The 13,348-nt window shown below is 42.2% G+C and overlaps 1 protein-coding gene across 1 annotated transcript in view; it reads left to right on the forward strand.

Annotated features, from left to right (window-relative positions):
* Positions 1-3,739: 3,739 nt before the first annotated feature.
* The window catches only part of Mctp2 (multiple C2 and transmembrane domain containing 2), a 225,234-nt gene continuing 215,625 nt past the window's right edge, over positions 3,740-13,348 (forward strand). Inside the window, exon 1 of the mRNA XM_028776708.1 lies at positions 3,740-3,858. The gene's annotated coding sequence lies outside the window, so the exon portion shown is untranslated. The remainder of the gene's footprint in view (positions 3,859-13,348) is intronic.

Consider the following 13,348-nt stretch of genomic DNA (forward strand, 5'->3'; position numbering starts at 1 on the left):
GCAGCTTAAGACTTCTGCTCCTGTGATAAGTGACAGCTTAAGTTTTGGGTCATCTTAAAACAGGCATAGCAGTTGGAATATATTGACCCTCACAACCAATCCAGATGTAAAGTCAAAAGCCCATTTGTCAAGGTCCACTTGTCATATGCCCCATAGCATGGTTGACAACATACTAGGACAAACCAGTAAAACTGAATCGGGACCAATGACAATACAGCCTGAAACCCTCTCATGGTGTGGGGTTTTGAACAGTTAGCTAACTGGATTTGGTCACTAGATGTGAAACCAGTGGAAGGATCCTGGGCAAGGCTTAAAAACAGTCAGCTTGGTTCTGCTTCCCGCCCCACCTCCCCACCCCCAGTAAGCTTATAGGTAGATCTCTCAAGCTAGAGCCATGCCTCCGGTGATTGCATCCCTTGTCAACAATCACCATATGTTCTCACCCATCAAATTCTCATCCACACCATCCATAAAATCTGATTCTGAGCAACTTATTACCTGTGAACATTTTTAGTTAATCATCTTGTGCTAAATGCATGTCTAGAAAGTTGAGATAATTTGCTATATAGAATTATCATAAATTCTATTGATGGGTTCAGGAGAAAAGTTTTGTGCTTTGCTTTGCAAGTAATTCATTTTCTGTGAGGGTTCCTCCTTTACCCCAGAGGATGGAAGCTTCAGGGGAAAACACAGCTGTCGAGTGCTGGAGCTGGGTAGAAGTGACCTACTAAACGTGGGAAAGAGGACTAAATGACAATTATACAATAGAAAGATGTCCTTGAGTAAATAGAATAGCAAAACCTGTTTGCACTAGCCATAAAAGGTGGCCATTTTCTCTGTACAATGTAACAAAGTGAGGACACTCCCTTGTTACACTATACACATCTGGCTCTTGGACAACAGAATACATTTTCCCATGGCCTGTATCCTCACAGATATGTGTGCCTCAGTTGCTTTTTCGCTTCTACCATCATTGTTTCTGGAATGATGAGAAACAGCAATGAAGGAAAATGTGAATGATGTCAGAGGCCAAGGGCTGGTCACTGCTGGCATGGCTTCAGAGCCAAGACAACTTTCTATTGGGCAGTAAAGGGATTTGAACTCCGAACATTATCCTTGGCCTTCTCTCTGGACTTGGGCTGGTTTTGACAGCTTGGTAGCATGACCAGCTTAGGTAGAAAAATCACAGAGATCCACTATGGTCCCTTGGGGCAGGGAAAAGTCAAAACTCTAGATTTTCTGATTACACTGGTTATTGGACTCCTTCTGAGAAAGAAGAACTTTTTCCTACATCCAGCCTCCTACATTCCCACATGGTGGGTAACTATCAATTAGAACTTGCCCCATTTAAAATAGTTTTACATCTGTCAAATCCGCACATCACACTGCGAAGGTTCTTCCCCTGCAGTCCTGCCTGTGGAAGGTACATGATAGACAGTGGAACTGTAGTCTGGTTATGTATGCAAAGTCATACATGGGCCCTACAGAACATGTCTTTGTATTGACCATTTAAAACAAGCTATCATGAGACTATCCTGCAGCCAGGCATCCATTGCCTAAGGTAGGAAAGGAGTGAATCTAGAAGTGGGAAATCTTCTCTTCAGCAATCTCACCGACCACAGGGGCTGTTTCTTGAGTGACCACATACTCTTATGGCTGCTATGAATTATGAAGGCCAGAGAAAATAGGCTGCCTATTATAAACTCGTGAGGTTTTACTTTTTTTTTTAAAGTAACAACGATTACACCATTAGCCAGTGCCCATAAAGCAAGACTCAGTTCACAACCTGTTTAAGTCAAGAAATTCAAAAGAAGAACAGTAAATTCAAAATTGCTCAGCCACATACAGTTTTATCTGTATGTGTAAAACTCAAAAAAAAAAAAAGTAGGAAAACTCAAACCACAGAATCATTCTTGGAGTGAAATCCTACTGAGAGGGGGCAGGTAATACCATTGGAGGTAAAGACAAAACCAACATCAGAGGGCCCATACCCCTGGGGAGCTGGGCAGGTGGGTGGACATACATTTTGTGGTGGGAGAGGGGAGATATCACTTTAGACATCTCTGTCCGTAACCCTTTTGATTTCTATACCGTTTAATGATTGCAAAATGCTGAGAGCCATTTTCAACTTATGGTTGGGCTGCAGGAACCACAGAAGAGGAACTTTAAGGAAATAGAGACAAAAGTCTCTTGTGAGGCTTTGCTTAGCATGTTAATTCACTGGTGTCTTTAGTCAGCCTTAAAGGAGCAGTTGCTGCTTTTTTAACAGGCTGCTGTCCTCTTGATTCCTCCCATTAACTTTGCTCTCTAGAGGGCACAGGACCTTCAGGGTAGTGGAAAATAAGCCCTCTTTTGCTCACTGGAGTCTTCTGGGTACTCGAGCCAGGCTTTCAAGCAGATATTTAACAAGTCTGGGCCTACGTCTTCATTTTAAACCAGAAATGTTATGACCTGTCTCAAAGGTTTGTAAACATTAAATATGATCAAGCATCTAGACAAGGGCAAAGTTGACTTCCTCAGTGGTAGCTATTGAGTTAAGTGGGCTTTTCAAGACCAGGCAGTGGCTTTCACTACTTCTTCCTACACCCTAATGCTTTTCCTTCTTTTTCACCCCTCCCAACTTCGCACCTAGGAGACATAGTCATTACCTTGTCTTTACTGAATGGCTACCACGGACCAGAGGCTGTGCACTAGCTTTAGAGTTCCTCAGACCCTATGAGATAGCTATATTCAAATTGAGATTTATCAGAGGTAAGGTTGCCATCCTAATTGGTTGGGTGTTCTGCCTAGGCACAATTAGTTGTTGGGCCAGGATTTGATTTCAGAGCCTTTGGAATTCAGAGCTCACAATTACACCAATCACATTCCTCTGGCGTCACAGATTTCCTAGCCCCACAGCAGCCTATAGAATGCTAAGTCTGTCTCACAGTCAAGTTACGCTTTCTTTAACTTCTGTATCTAATTTCAAAACTGCTGCTTCCAGGAAAGGCGAGTCCCTGGTCTTCCCGGAGTCTTCTGTAGCCACCCATAGGCTCTCAGTGGATGGGGTGGGGTGGAGGAAGGACTGGAGGGGCAGCAAAACGGACAAAGCCAGAAGGGAGCAAGGGGTGCAAGGGGGAAACATAAAGGAAATAAACAAAAGATAAGTATTTACTGAACACCCGAGAATCAAAATTTCAGGGGAGTGTCTTTAGGTCTCAGAGTCCTCAGAACAGCTCCCAGGCCACAGAGCAGCTCATCCTTGGAGAAGGGGGCAAGGCCCAGCAGATCTGGGTGACTGACTTCCATCCATCATCGTACCCACATGGCACAGGGTTCCTAGGTAGCTCTTCAAGGGTTGTGATAGTGAAAACGGAAGCTGATCCTTTAGGGACAGACTAGGAGCACTGTGAAATCTTCTGAGCCTCAGTGAAGAAAAAGTGTTTAGTAACTACAAGTTTGCAAGACACACTCATCCTCTTTTCTTCCTTTTGACTTTTAGGACACACCTTCCTCCTCTGTGAGCCAATCCAAACGAATGACTTCGGAGTAATCGCACTCTGTACGCCCAGCTAGCCCAGGGAACAGCCCAAACTCCTTCCTGTCACACCTGGCAGAGCTACGGGCAGCTGCCCCCGCGCTAGCTGGGAGGCGGCTCCAAGGTGACGCGACTGCCTCCTCCCCTTTAAGGCGGGGCTCACGAGGAGGTGGCCGAGGAAGTCCCGCGGCTCTTGGGACGCTCCTGTGTCCTTTGCATCAGGACTACTTGGCGTTCTCCGGCAGCGACCACAGCCACAAGGGACAGCAAAGGTGGATCCCACGCAAGTGAGGAGCGCGCGCCCGCCGCGCTGTGCTGGCTGGGGACTCAGCCTCAGACAGGTGAGGGTCACCTGGTCTAGCGCATGGGTAGGGTAGCAGGGTCCTGAACAGTCTGATACTGAGGCTGGACATCGTTCTCTTTTAAGCCCAAATGGGAAGTTACCGAATTTAGGGGTCCGGGATGGGATTTAATGACATTCCTAACCCGTGGTTGCCGGTTCAGGGTTAAGAGAAGTGTCTTTTGGCCCAGAGACTGGCATGAAGTGTGGGCGAACTTGAGAGAGCAGTCTGTCACAGCGTTTCTTAACATTTTAAAGGCCGCTCAGCCAGGCTTCCCGGAGTCCAGGGGAGTTATCACCCCATTGCTTCTAGAATCTGGAATCTGGACTTTGCAGAGGTCAGCCCTTTGATTGAATGGGCTCTGATGCAGTCGGAGTTCCCGAAGATGAAGAGACTCGCGTTTCGGTCTTTGCGCTGGCATTTGCTCACTTACAGGACTGTGTAAAGCCTTAGAGTAAGCATAGGTTATAGGCTCTCAGCCACATTACCAAACAAAGCAAAAGTGATGACGACTGTAGTGAATTTGCAAAACGAACGTTTCTGCAGTTAGTTCCCTAACGTTGTCTACGCTGTCTGGTTGTTAAATAGAGCTCAGGTTTCACAAGATGAGGTTTTTTTCTGTAAACCGACTGTGTCCTCTGCAGTATGAGGATCCCAGCTGCACCTGGATGATGTATCCTGAGTGCCCTGGAAGCTACAAGCCTACAGACCTGCTCGGTGAACCCTGGGACATTAGAACCCTGGTTTCTCCAGGCATATGAAAATGCAGTCACCATTTATTCTCTCTGTGTGTGTGGGTGTCTCTGGATGATGATACAATTAACATTCAGGCTTAGATTGGATCAGCGGCAATTCAATTAAACAAATATTGTACACCTGCTAAAGGCGAGCCATCTAAAGAACAGGCTGAGCTAGTAGTGTTTGGTAGCCAGGTGTTGAGACAAAGGAAGGGAGGGTCTTAGAATGTCTACAACTTACAGGTGGTGTTTAGAAAAGCCTAGGGCCACATTTCTGATGGCTTCAGCATGGTCACCTCAAAAAAGTGCCATATAGGGAAAATGCAAGTCTTAGAGGAGGGTGGCATAAGACACATTGAAAATAATTATGAAACCTGTCAGTAAATAAAGTTAAGAATCAATGAGGACCAACTATATAAAGGGTTCTATAGATAAATTATATAAATAGACACTTTATTTTATGGCATGAAATATACATATCAATTCCCCCATACAGATGAGAAACCGAGGCAAAGAACAAGCCAGTAATTTGGACAAGGAAGTTGACCTAGAAATGGAGCATGGATACATCTGTGTGCTGTTTTGATACTCCGTGCTGTAGTAAGATCAGGCGATGTAGATCTGAAAGATTGGCTGGAAATGAGAATTCAATTATGTTCACAAAACCTGCTGCCTCGGGTTAAAGTAGACTGAAGTGAAAACGAGTGGTTTTGCTGTTTTTATTATGTGTCGTCTTTAGTGTATCTTAAAAAGACTAATATGTACAAGGGGGGCTGGTTGCTTCCTATGTACTCTTTCTATGACATATATTAACATACTTCAACAACTTAGCTTAATTTCTTCCCTTAGCTGGGAAGTGAATAAAGGTACCATTGTTCCTTGGAAAAGACCTAGTGTTTGTATGTAAATCCATCTCTTCTGAATAGATGACTACTGTTAAAAGACTGCATCCATCTTTCCTCCAGCCTATCAGGAAACAGAGCACATTTCGAAGCCTTGGCAAAGAATTCTTAGCATCCTCATGTCCTGGTTTTGTCATGGCACCTCTGCTGAGCACATCTCACAGTGCGTGCAACCTGGAGCCCCGTATTAAAGTTACTACACTCTGTAAAATAAGTAAAGCTAGAACTCAGAATCTTGTCTATTTCCTGCCGAGGAGAATATCTGCATTCTTAAAACCTTTTCTGCAATTACTGCTAACGAAACGCAAAAATCACAGGTGCCCACGGCTTAATTATTTTTGAGGGGTTGCCAGTTAACTGATGAGAAAGGGCTTCTACCTGTGTCGAAAGATCAGATTACACATTCTGCCTGGATCACATGGGTTTGGTTTCTCTATTTCCAGTGAAATTAACAGGGCATTCTGAATTCCTCTGTATGAACTTTTAACATCATCTGCAGGAGGTGTGTATAAACCCACACTTTATTTAATAACAGACCACTGGGGATAGAGCTTGACCAGATGACAGACAAGATGGAGAAGTTTCCAGAAAATCCAAAGGGCCAAAGTGTGTCTGGACAGTAGGGCTATGGGATCTGAGGATTCTGTGTATCCTGAAAGGCAAAGCATTTGAGCACCCTCTTGGAGAAAATCAATACAAAATTTGAGCATGAAGGTGAATATTTATTTAAATAAGGATGAGCTAGACGAGAACTCAAGTGTCTCTCTCCCTCTCGCCATTGCAATCCTATTGGGTAATTTATCAGAAATGTTTACAGAGCAATGCTTCCTGTTTGTAGTCTGGCTTCCTCTCTCCTGAGACTACTTAGCATCTACCAGCTGCCTGGACCACAGAGGCCTATAAAGGTCTTAGGCTGAAGCTCCTGTGTATGAGTGAGTGGCAATTTGGTGTTTGGAGGGCAAGGATTCCTAGACTCTTGAACAGAGAAGAGGTAGCTGGGTGGGGTGGCAGGGACTCCTGGATTGTTAGAGACTCTTAACACCTATGCCTAGTGAACAACCCAGATATGACTTCTAAGACCTTCCAGGGATCTATTGTCTGTTTAGTTTCCATTTACTAAGGATTTTCTGTATCTTAGCATGAGTTAAGGGCCTCAGTGGTCAACTTTCCTTGTCTCCAGGACAGGGCTTTACTGATCACAGTGCAGGTGGTGCCTTCAGGAAGGATCTATGGGAGTCTTTGCATGACTGCAGATGACTGGACTGAGTTTGCAGTTGGTGGCATTGCTGAGATTAGGAAGGGTTTTGTAGGTGAGCAGAGGGTTACGGGAAGCCTGAATGTCTGTTGTTCCATTCTGTTTCCATTGACGTAATGGTGTATCTTAGTCAGTTCTTACGATGTCCTTTCAGATAATCTGTAAGAGCATCCCTGTGATAGCTCATTAGATGTGCTTGTTCTCAGACCCTACTCCAGGGCTTAGGAATCAACACCTCTGATGTGAGCATGGAGGTTTATATTGAAAGGCCTACCAGATGATCTCAGGCATTCCGAAGATTATGAACCACTATAGAATTTCAGACAGTAGAGCAGGCAAAAGATCCCTTTTGGTTAAGAGTCAGAGGGAAGTTAGTAATGATGTAGATGTATTACTGTTATAAAGTGGGTTAAGTATCTTCATTCTGAAGATCTTACATCCAGAGGGTTCCAAAATCTGAAAGTTTTGAGTACTGACATGATGCTTCAAGGAGAAAAATTACACACCACACAACTGTTTTATTTTTGTCCAAGATTATTTAAAACATTGTATAAGATTATATGCATACTGGGAACAAGTGAAACCCAGTGACCTGAGGGATGAACTTGAGGTCAATCTATAAGCTATCTCACTATCCATATGCAAATATTATAGTATCTGAGAAATCAAATCACAAGCTATTATGGCCCTAAACATTTAAAATACTTGTTATCAGATATAATTAGCATCAGACCTTGTATTGCTTATGTTTTTCACATATTTACATTGTGCCATTCATATACATGTTTAAAATGCTACCACTTAATCACAAGTCCAAGCCCACAGTGGCTCAGGGCTGACCTAGTTTTAATGCAATGGCCAAGAAACTTAAGAAGAGAGCAAGAAAGGCTTTTCCTCTGTACACAAAAGTATGAAAAGCAGTTCCAGTAGGAACTGCCATCAGGGGAAAATAGTCTGGATCCAGAACCACCTTTCTCATCCTGCCTCAGAGAAGTTTTCATGGATGGTTCTGTGTTGTGTTGGCATCACTAAGGAAATTTGAAAGGCAGGAACACACACACACATAGAAGAGAACAAAAGAAAGAAACAAAATCAACCTCATTGGGACACACCTTTTAAACCAATTCTGTCTTTTAATGAGTACCTTGGGTCCCCATGATTTTCTTTAGGGAGATTTTCTTTAGGGACAAATTCACATATTGGAAAAGTCCATATAACTTATTCTTACTGCAGATGCTTGAAGTTTGAATGCATAAGTTACTTTCTTGTCACTGTTTAAAAATAGTGGAGAGAAGCAACTGAAGTGAAGACAGACTGTTTTCCTTCATGGTTTTTGTTTGTTTGTTTTTTGGAGGTATAATCTATCATGGCAGGGAAAGGATGCTAGAGGGACTGTGAGCAGGTAGTTGCATGTAGTATCAACAGACAGTTTAGGTGGAACAAAATCAGCCTTACCTCTTAAGACCACCAACCTAAGCAACAACCCACTTCTTCCATGCAGGTGCCACCTCCTAATATATTATGAAATCTTCCAAAACAGTGTGACCGACTGGAGACTAGGTACTTAAACATAAATATATGGGGAATATTTCACACTCAAGCCCCAACAGGAACGAATGAACAGAATTGCATGATGTGACAAAGTCCCTTCCTGTAGCCACATTATAGACTAATAGTACATCTTCAGAGAGTTTAATTGGGGTGATAGTGGTTATGGAGGTTGGGATTCTTTAGATATGCTAAGATCTGGACCTGGATTTGGGCTGGGGATAGAACTAGGAGCTTCCTGTTGATGAGACAAGCTTTTGATTGTAGATCCTTTTAGTATCAAACCATCTCCCCAGTCAACAGAAGACTTGAAGTGATGTTGTACACAACCATTGTGCACTGAAGGACAGACAGACGAGCTGTGCCTTCTGAAAAAAAAAAAAAACTTTTCCCGAAAACAAATATTCACATTTAATCTCAAGATATCTCATACTATTAGGCCGTATAAGTAAGACCATATAGCTAGAGATATAAATATTTTGAGAATGTACAGACATATGTTTTGCCCTTGAGTTTGAACTTCAGGTTACTTACTTTCTTTACCTCTGGCTACAAACATTGAACTTAAGATGAACAGTGACATCTAATTTGGATAGTCTGAGCTGCTTCATCTTCACATTCCTTTTTGCATGTGGTCTCTCATGGCTTGTCTAGGAGATGAGGTTGAACATAATAACCTTTCTGGACCAACAGACAAGTATTGGGTCTTCAGTGCCTCTTGTTCTGACACTGTGCAATGACTTATTGTTAGACTTTCAGGCTCTTTGCTTAGCTTAGGACAGTAGGGAATATTGGAGGTTTGGATAGACTTGCGAGACAAGTAGATATACAGGGATTATCAGGTGAATGGAGGTGATGAGGATGAGAGAGGTCTTGGCCTCAGAAAGGGATTTGTACCAGTTTGAGAAGAAGAGAATTATGAAGATCATGGACCTTGTATTTGAAATGACCATAGGACTCTGAGGTACATGATTGGACCATACAAAGCCTGCTATCTATAAGGAAGTTGTATAAGATAGAGATGTGGGAGAATAGCTCTTTAGGTAATAGCTTAATCCTTGACTAATTATCACTTGATTTAATAATGCATTTGCTATGACAACTGAGTGAATAGGTTGTATATAATCTACATCTAAATGGTAGGAAGTGGGTAAATTAGAAGGCCATTGCAGAGGACACTTGGCATTCCTCCCTCTGGCTAGGAAAGATGCTAACGTAGATCATTTCCTTTGAAGTTAGGGTAGAAGATGTTTTCTCCTGCCTCTTCTCTAGAAACTGGGGATGAATTCTCTACTCCCACTGACCTTTAGTGACCTTTAGTGCATTCCAAGGCCTGAGATGTAGCTGGGGAGAAAACTCTCTTAAAGGAAAAGAAAAGCAGAACTAGCCAAAGCTGTCGTGGGAACAGGGAGACTGTTGAAGGCTAAGTTTCAGAATCTGATTCCATAAAAATTTCACATTATTTTCATATGTAAATCCTTAATTTTCTCATATATATGTGAGAAATTATATATATATACGTATATATATATGTATATGTATATACACACACACACACACACATACATAAAACCTATTTCATAGCTGGGCAGTGGTGGCGCACGCCTTTAATCCCAGCACTTGGGAGGCAGAGGCAGGCGGATTTCTGAGTTCGAGGCCAGCCTGGTCTACAGAGTGAGTTCCAGGACAGCCAGAGCTATACAGAGAAACCCTGTCTCAAAAAACCAAAAAAAAAAAAAAAAAAAAACCTATTTCATAAAATCATATTTTTTTATGTGACAGATTGAATGGTGACAATCTACTGTGGCTGCTAACACATTTTAGCTCAACTTTTTAAATGCAGAATCTATAGATTGTCTTAGGTGTAGAGTTAAGTAGAAAGCTGTTTGAAATATGCTAAAAACATTCCTGAAATAAGTATTTGTTCTCATTGGATCCTGTATACTAGAACTTTAATCGTGACTAAAACAAGAAGCTCTCCATCCCTTTAGAGTCAGCATAGGAGGGGAGCCAGATATTTCCAGTTGAGTGAACTTCAAGGGCTGTTCAAGATAAGGGACAGGTGCCGTGGGAGCTAGTGGGGAAGCGCAACCTCTAGGCAGAGCTGCTGACCATAGCAGGAAACAACAGGATGGGTGGTTAGGCAGGGACCTATGGAGGAAGTTTGCAGGGCACACTGGATGGATGCTTTTGAGGAACTGCAAGCCTCAGTCACACAGTTTCAGCATTGTTAACAAAGGGAAGCAAATGAAAAAGAATGTTCGCGAGAGATCTGTGAACTACCGATGAGGCCTGAGAGAAAACTACTATGTGAATATGTGTGGTGGAAGCCGTGTTCTGAGAAATGCTGTAAAGATATTTCCCAGCTCCAGGAGACAATGGAGAGGATCATAGGCCCCATAATCCTCTAAAGAGCAACAACAGAACCCCATAAAAACTTTCAAACCCAAACTAATACTGGCAGCGACTGAATAATGATTATGTAATGTGTGTTTGGCTTAGTGCATGGTGAGCTCTTTTTCAGCATTATAAAATATGCTGGCTGGCATTTTAGACTGAGAACTTCTTGATATATCACTTCTGAACATTTCTTGAATCACAATAAGCCACATTATTCCTATAGTAGCTTTGCTCAGAGTAAAATATACTAGGGTCAGCTCCTGTACCACCTGTTTCTGTCCCATGAGTGAGTGATAGCCCAGAGGTAATGTAATTGTTTTTCCCCCAAGCAATCAGTTGCTGACAGAGTCTGTTGGATAGAATGTGTCTGTACATCTCTATCTACATATCTGTCATTCTGTAGTCAAATGTCTCTTGCCTCTTCCCTAAGCATGCCCCGTGATGATCTTGCTCTGCCTCCCTTCCCTCCTTATCTTCTTTCTGGGAAATATTCATTCTGATTTCCTTTCACAAAGCTGAGTGTTCTGAGTGCTGAAGGAATCCTTGGTAGAGCTCACTTGCAGTGTTTGGGTCTTGTCTGAACAGGTAGGATTGTCTGGCATTTCTTTCCTTACCCCAAGTCTCGGGTGAGCTGGCAAAGACCTGGGAGAAAAAGAAGGCTCCCAGGAAGTTTTCTTTGTTAATATTTAATAAGACATGGGAGGGTTAGCAAAGCACATTATGAATTGTCTTTAAACCTTGTGAACTTTCAATGCGTAAAACAACAAAACAGTTTGAACAAGCAGGTGTGACTCAGGTCACTGCCAGCTGATTGGTAAGTTTGATTGTATTATCATCTACTTCCTCTCCAACATCCAGCCTCATTTCAGTTTCTAGCTTTTTCATAAATCCAGGACACCACCTCACTATTTGGTCACATGGCTTCCATGTTCCATTGCCAATACATGCTTTTCATTGGCAAGTTTCACATTTGTGCGTAGTGGGAGAAGTTACTTGTTTTCTTATGGATTCCATTCTGCATAGAGTAAGCTTGTGTGTTTTGTACTCTGTGTAATTACCCTCCGAAGCCTCTGCCAGGTGCACCACTAGCTCAGTCTCTTTACTCTGTAGGGTCCCTACTCATCAGGAGTCACTTTCATTTGACTGAAGAAGAGATACATACAACTTACAGGTACAAACAACCAAGTTGGTTGGTGTTCAGGCCAATATTTTCTTGTTTAAATATTTCTCCATTATCACATTTCAAATCAGCCCTACTTTAGTCCTTCCACTGTCTTGCTTCTTATTGGAGTTCAGAACTCACAACAACTAATCACAAGACTTCCATGTCACCAAGACTCGTTCCAACAAATATTTTAGTATTTCCTCTGGTTGTTGGATTTTGAGGATAATTGGTCCATTCACTCTCAGGTTCAATAACAAGGTGAGACTTTTTGAAGCATGAGAGATAGTGGTGAAAATGGTACATTGGTGGAACCCTTGGGCGTGTGTGCCTTTGATTTTACACATAGCACTCAAAACACTCAAATTCATATGTGTGTGTGTGTGTGTGTGTGTGTGCATACACACACACACACACACACATTTTTAGATTATTTTCTTGCCAGATTGTGGGCACACAAAGGAAAATATTTTTCAATGTTTCCTTTTCTTAATCTGACCCAACTAATGTTGTAGATCCATGATTATTCAAATGAGTTTCTGGAAGGAAGCAAGCTGCTTCCATGTTTGTTTTATTTTTAAAGATTTTATTTATTTTATGTATATGAATACACTGTAGCTGTCTTCAGATACATCAGAAGAGGGCATCAGATCTCATTACAGATGGTTGTGAACCACCATGTGGTTGCTGGGAATTGAATTCAGGACCTCTGGAAGAATAGTTATGCTCTTAACCACTGAGCCATCTCTCCATTCCCTCCATGCTTTATTCTTGATTGTTCATATAGGATCATGTTACTCTCTGATTTTCTTTTAGATGCTGCAAGCTTTTTAAGTATTAACAGAGGTTGACATTTCAAAACTCTGAAAATATCTTTGCCATTGATTAGATTTAGGTGCTTATTTATATATCCAAAAGCATATGGGTGCATTTATCAAATGAGTCTTTTCAGTACCTACATTACACAGCTGTGGTGTTCTAGGTTTTTTTGGTTTTTTTTGTTTTTGTTTTTGTTTTTGTTTTTGTTTTTGTTTTTTTTGGTTTTTCAAGACAGGGTTTCTCTGTGTCTTCCTGGCTGTCCTGGAACTCACTCTGTAGACCAGGCTGGCCTCCTGCCTCTGCCTCCCAAGTCCTGGGATTAAAGGCATGCGCCACCACTGCCCGGCTAAGGTGTTCTAGTTTTTTGATATTCTAGTTTTTCCAGTCTTAGAGGGTGGGCACTATTCTTATTTCCAGAAAGGCTTTGGAGAAATAACTACAGATCCTTCCATTTTTGTGGCTTTGGAAATATAGTCTGTAGCTTTTTAGGAAGCCATGGCTAATAGAATTTAATGGGAAGTGAGATATAATTAAAGCACCCACAACCCACACTTCAGCCTTAGTGTGCCTTTGAGAAGGGCACAGCATGTGGTTTGTGGTGTCTCTGATAAGAAGTCAGGACACTTTATGGTATGTTAGGAGGGTCTGCAGAGGTGACTCAGAAGGG

The sequence above is a fragment of the Grammomys surdaster genome, unplaced genomic scaffold, assembly GCF_004785775.1.
Source record: "Grammomys surdaster isolate TR1022 unplaced genomic scaffold, NIH_TR_1.0 271, whole genome shotgun sequence".
NCBI lineage: Eukaryota > Metazoa > Chordata > Mammalia > Rodentia > Muridae > Grammomys > Grammomys surdaster.